Below are 6,000 nucleotides of genomic sequence, written 5' to 3' on the forward strand. Positions count from 1 at the left end.
GCAGTTACCAGAAGCCTTTTCTAGAAGTACAAGCTCAAGTATACAGCTTTACTGTATTTACACAAAGCTCTGGTTGTGTCTGTGATTTTTTTCATTCAGACATCTCAGAACTAAAGCACATTGGGTGCATGCTTTTAAAGCCTATTTTCCCCCCATGCCCTGTGGTTTATTTGCTGATCACACTCTAGATTGAAAGTCCTGTTCCATCAGCCTGCCTCAAATGCTGTACTCCAAATATCTGTTCACTGCAGCAAAAGAACATTTCAGGAACAATAACAGGGCCCACAGCGCTTCCTTCTTGCTTTGGGAAGTGTCCAGCTGCCTAGCCTGAAACTCTTAGCACTTCTAGAAAGACAAAGTACATCTATTTTATTAGACAAGTTTAAATTTCCAAGCTCTAAGCTTAATTTCCTGTGAATTCTGCACCATACATAATTCTGTACCACGAGAATGCAAAAAGGTATACAAAATGAGAATAGCAAGTGGTAGTTCAACCTCCAGATAATCACAACGAGTGGAGAGGTTTGGAGTTTATTTCTTTTGAGAATAATAACAGAAGAGATAGTTGGAAGGAGAGCAAAACACACAGAAATAAAATGGTACAGTAAGACAAGTCCCCATGGCGTTGCCTCCGGCTTCTTACTCTGAAACAGCACATTCTCCATTGAGTGCTTCTCCATGCATACCCACCTGTAGTTCTTACTCTTGTCCGCTTTGATGTGTGTCATCAGATGTACAGATGATAAGATACGTGCTGGAAACATCATGGTTAAGAATGTGTGTGGATAATGATAATGATAATGCCCAGCTGAGCATGAATTTAGCAGTGTGGTGACAAAAAAAACCCACATTATTCTTCAATTTTCAGAGAGATCCCACAGTCTAAAAACATCAGTTAAGTTGGGACAATGCTTATTTCATCCATTAATGGATTATGGGAACGCTGGAAATCCCTTCCCTAGTGGCTAAAACTGGCTGCACTGCAGGGCTTGGACAATCAGCTACATAACAAAATTTTGCTCTGGCAATTAGCAAAGATTCATTGAATCTTCAGAGTGATGCCAGCTTCTGCCTCTAGTTTTGCTTCCTTGCCTCTTCCAATCAGTCTAGTAAGAGAAGGAACCTCATTAGCAATTAATCAGCTTCTCTTGGACTCCAGTGCCTCTGTGTGTTTTGGAAGGATTCTAATTATGGATGACTTCATTTAAGGATGCATTAAATGCTCTACAGAATTGAAAGGAATTCATCACAGTGTCATTAGTTTGATAGCTCTCTGGTCATCAGATAGCCTACCACTTCCCTCACGATGGTGATTTGGATAACAGCACTGAAAAATGTAATACCTGTCTCTAATGGTTGGTCAAAGGCTTTCAGGCATCGCTTAGAATAAATTGCTCGGACGCCACAATCTTTTACTGGTGTCTGACAGTTTCTGGCCTCTTCATCATCACAGACAGTTTTCAATCCAAAAGATTGCAGACTAATAAGCACATATGTTTCTTCTCCCTTCCTTCACCTGAGCTCACCCAATAAACAGTTTAGAACATGGGGTAGATGTGACATGCAGTGGGAAACTGCCTGAATTAGGGAGCCCTGCTCAGGTAAGGGACACAAGGTCAGTAGCTGAGCTTTACTGGTGACAAAGCACAGGTCATTGCCAATCTATCACAGCTGTCATCAGGCTGTGAGCTGGGCCCTGCTCCATCCCGAGGTGCAGCAAGAATAATATTAATAGTACAGATGTCATTTCCTGCATTTTGCAGAGCAGGGACATCCTCACGATCCCTTTGGAAAGCTGGGTGAATGACATTTCATTCCAGTGGTTACTGCACAAAAGTGAGAAGAGAGAGATCCAATTTAGCTCAGAGAAAACTGTCCTTTTCAACTAAACAAAGCAACACGAAAATCCCTCGGAATAATTTGTTTTGCACTGTGTTACACGTGCTTCCTTTCATTCCAAGTTATCAGTGACCTTTGATTTTTTAACTTAGTCAATTTTGGTGCGAGCTGCTGTTCCTAAAATAAATCCATGCTTTCACTGCAGTCACGACGTTTGACATTTAAGTCATTTCTCCCACTTCTTGGCAAAACCACTCCATACACTTTCCCCAAAAGCTTCATTTCCCCTGCAGCCCTTTTTCAAGCAAATTAAATATACACACACAGAACTTGCCTCCTTACTTTGCTTTGAAAAAAAATCCTGAGGTTCTCTGTCCCAGTGCTACAAACATTCTGTTTCCATTACAGTCTCTATCTCTGCGGTGAGGGACTGCCCAGCATCCCTACACCAACCCGGAGATGCTGCTGGGAGAGCCCTTCCCTCAGGCCCTGCACAGAAGGCATCAAGCCCATCCAGATGTCATCACCAGGGGCAGGAGGGAAGGCTAAATGCCTACAACTACAATGACATTGACTTGAATGTAATGCTTTATCTAGTTCAAAATGCACTGCCTTGCTGAAGTTTCAGGTTTTGATTTTGGGGAGTAGATAGAATGGAGTTTTATTATTTTTAGTTTCAAGAGTGAATTTTTTCGCTTGGCCTGAATTTTCTCCACTTTTTGTACTGCCAGCATATGAAAAAGGATTTTGTGGTCTTTTGGAGGAAAAATAAACCACACAGCTCAGGGGCAAAAGTCACAGAGTGTTTTGTACCATTTTGCCTTGGTGGGCGCTGGTTTACACAGTGTTGAAGATTCTATCCTGAGACTGCAGCCACTGCTAGTACTGGACAGCCAGGCATCCCCATGTATTACAAAGCCCAGAGAAGTGGTGCCCAGCTGCTCAGGAAGGCAGCCACATTCAGCAGCTCCTTCAAACCATGTCCTTAGGCCCCAGCTGTAGCATCAGGGTGGTCCACATGCATTTTTAATGACATAGCAGTATCCAAAGGCTTGTGTCCTTTGCTAATTACTATTATCCAGCTCACAGAGGGCTGCAGGGAACCCACTGTCTGTTCATGCTCTCGCTGTGCTGGGGAAGTACAATCACAGCTGGCCCTGACAAAGCGGAGGGGGCACCAGAAAAATGGCAGCAGAGGTAGGGCTAGCTAGGCTTGCTTAGTTAGAACCTAGATTTCTTCACTCCTAATTCAGGAACTGTAATTTCAGAGCACAGTGTATTTCAGATTAACTGATTGGGTTTTATGTTCTATGAGAAAAGGTGCAGGAGATACAGCCACTCCGTATGAAGCCCACAGTTAATTTACAGCCATGGGTCAATTGGAGGTGAACAAAACTAATTGAAAACAAGAAGGAGGCTGAACAACGATTCACATCCAACCTACACAAAATCCAAGCCTGAAACAGTGGAAAGCTATTTGGTAAGCAATGTTCCATCTGTCTTTTGCCCCAGCACCATCTATCTGCAATGATTAAGGGCATGAAGACAAAGTACAGGGAACATTCGCTGGTTCCATGAGAATGGAACAGACCTTTTGTTACCCAGGACATCAATAATCCATGGCATGAGCAGCTGAAAAGGAAAAATGTTACTGATTCCTGTAACTTAGGTGAAAAGCAAATTGCCTTGCTCTGCTTGTAGTGATGTGATAGATTTTCCTATTCATTTACCGGTTAAAAGGAAGGAAGGAATGGTCATTCAGTCTCTGAGATAAACTTTGGGTCCAGAACACACCTACAACTTCAGCAGATGAAAATGTTTACTGCTTTCTGGGGCAATGTCAGTTTGTAAGGTCACAAAATGCCCACAGAGATGCTGCTCAGTCTGCACACGTTGTAGAAAGGAACTGAAGAAGGCAACAGAGGGACAGAAAGTTTATAGGGTTGCAAGATGATAAACAGGTCAAGAGCAGAGTTAGAGCACTTCACATTGTTTCTGAATTCATCTCTATCTGGAGGGAAAAAGGAATTGTACCGGCTGTGGAAACAAGGGTGTGTTACCTGGGGAGAATACAGGGATGCTGTCTGGACTTGCAGAGAGGGGATTAGGAAAACCAAGGCACAGACGGAACTGAACTTGGAGAACGATGTTAAAAACAAGTGACTCTATAGGTACACTGGCCAGAAGATGCAGGCCAAAGAGAGCGTACCTCCTCTGGTAAACGAGAAAGGAGAACTGGCTATGACAGACATGGAGAAGGCTGAGGTACTAAATCATTTTATCTCAGTCTTCACTGGCAGCCAGAATTCTTGTATTTCTCATGTCCCTGAAGCTCACATCCCTGAGCCTCTTGGTGGGAACTGGGAGAGTAAATCTCCCCCACTGTAAGGGCAGAGCAATTCCGAGACCGCCTCATGAGACTGAATGCGTACAAGTTTATGGGACCAAATGGCATGCATCCCAGGGGTCTGAAGGAGCTGGCTGAGGTGGGTGCTGAGCCGATCTCCATCATATTTGAAAAGCTGTGGCTGTCAGGTGAAGTCCTCAGGGACTGGAAAAAAGGAAATGTCACTCCCATTTACAAGAAAGGAAGGAAGGAGGGCCCAGTGAATACAGACTGGTGAGCCTCACCTCTGTGCCTGGGAAGGTCATGGAACCAACCCTCCCAGAAGATACGTTAAGGCACATGAGGGATGAGCAGGTGATCTGAGACTGCCAGCATGGCTTTACCAAGGGAAGGTCGTGCCTGACCAATCTGGTGGCTTTCTATGATGGAGTGATGATAGTGATGGATAAAGGGAAGGCAACTGATGTCATCTATGTGGACTTGTGCAAGGCCTTTGACATGGTCCCCCACCACATCTTCATTGCTAAATTGGAGAGAGACAGATTTGAGGGGTGGATTATTCTGCGGATAAGGAATTGGCTGGAAGGCCAAACACAGGGTTGTGTTGAATGGCACAATGTCCAGGGGGATGCTGGCAATGAGCAGCGACCCCCAGGACCTGTCTATGGACTGGTGCTCTCTAACATCTTCATCAGTGACATCGATGATGGAATTGAGTGCACCCTCAGCAAGTTTGCTGATGACACCAAGCTAAGTGGTGCTGTTGACAAGTTAGAAGGAGGGGATGCCATCCAGACCTTGACAAACTTGAAAGGTGGGTCCATGTGAACCTAATGAGGTTCAACACAGCAAAGTGCAAAGTTTTGCACTTGGGTCAGACTTCAGACTGGGGGAAAAGAACTTGAGAGTAAACCTGCAGACAAGGACTTGGGGGTCCTGGTGGATGAAAAACTGAATATGAGCCAGCAGCGTGCTCTTGCAACACAGAAGGCCAATGGTATGCTGGGCTCCATCAGAAGAGGGGTGACCAGCAGGGACAGGGAGGTGATTGTCCCTCTCTCTACTCTGCCCTCGTAAGGCCCCATCTGGAGTACTGCATCCAGGTCTGGGGCCTCCAATACAGGAAAGACATGGAGCTGTTGGAGAGGATCCAGAGGAGGTCACAAAGACAATCAGAGCACTTCAGTATGAAGATAGGCTGAGAGAGCTGGGCTTGTTCAGCCTGAAGAGAAGGCTGCGAGGAGACCTCAATGCAGCCTTCCAGTATTTAAAAGGGGATTGTAAACAGGATCTTTGTACAAGGGTAGATAGTGATAGGACAAGGGAGAATGGTTTTAAGCTCAAGGAGGAAAGATTTAGGTTGGATGTCAGGGGGAAGGGGGAAGTTCTTTCCTATGAGAGTGGTGAGGTGTTGGAACAGCTGCCCAGAGAGGCTGTGGATGCCCCATCCACCCCTGGAGGTGTTCAAGGCCAGGTTGGATGGGGCCGTGGGCAGCCTGGGCTGGTATGAAATGTGGAGGTTGGTGGCCCTGCCTGTGGGGGCGGGGGGGGGGGGGGGGTTGGAGCTTCATGATCCTTGAGGTTCCTTCCAGCCTAAGCCATCCTGTGATTCTGTGATCACACATCCTATGTTTGAATTTTAAAAAAGTAGGATACATTGTTACTCTATTTTTAATCTTGCTTATTTTTATTGCTGACATCGAGGCATCGTTTTATTGGCATCAGATGCAACCATGCATTTAGGGGTTGAGAGGTGTCAGTTTTATTTTTCCTTCTAGTTTGATAATATTCCATTGAACTGAAAAGTTAATAAT

This window comes from Gallus gallus, chromosome 3 (assembly GCF_016699485.2).
Source record: "Gallus gallus isolate bGalGal1 chromosome 3, bGalGal1.mat.broiler.GRCg7b, whole genome shotgun sequence".
Taxonomy (NCBI): Eukaryota; Metazoa; Chordata; class Aves; order Galliformes; family Phasianidae; genus Gallus; species Gallus gallus.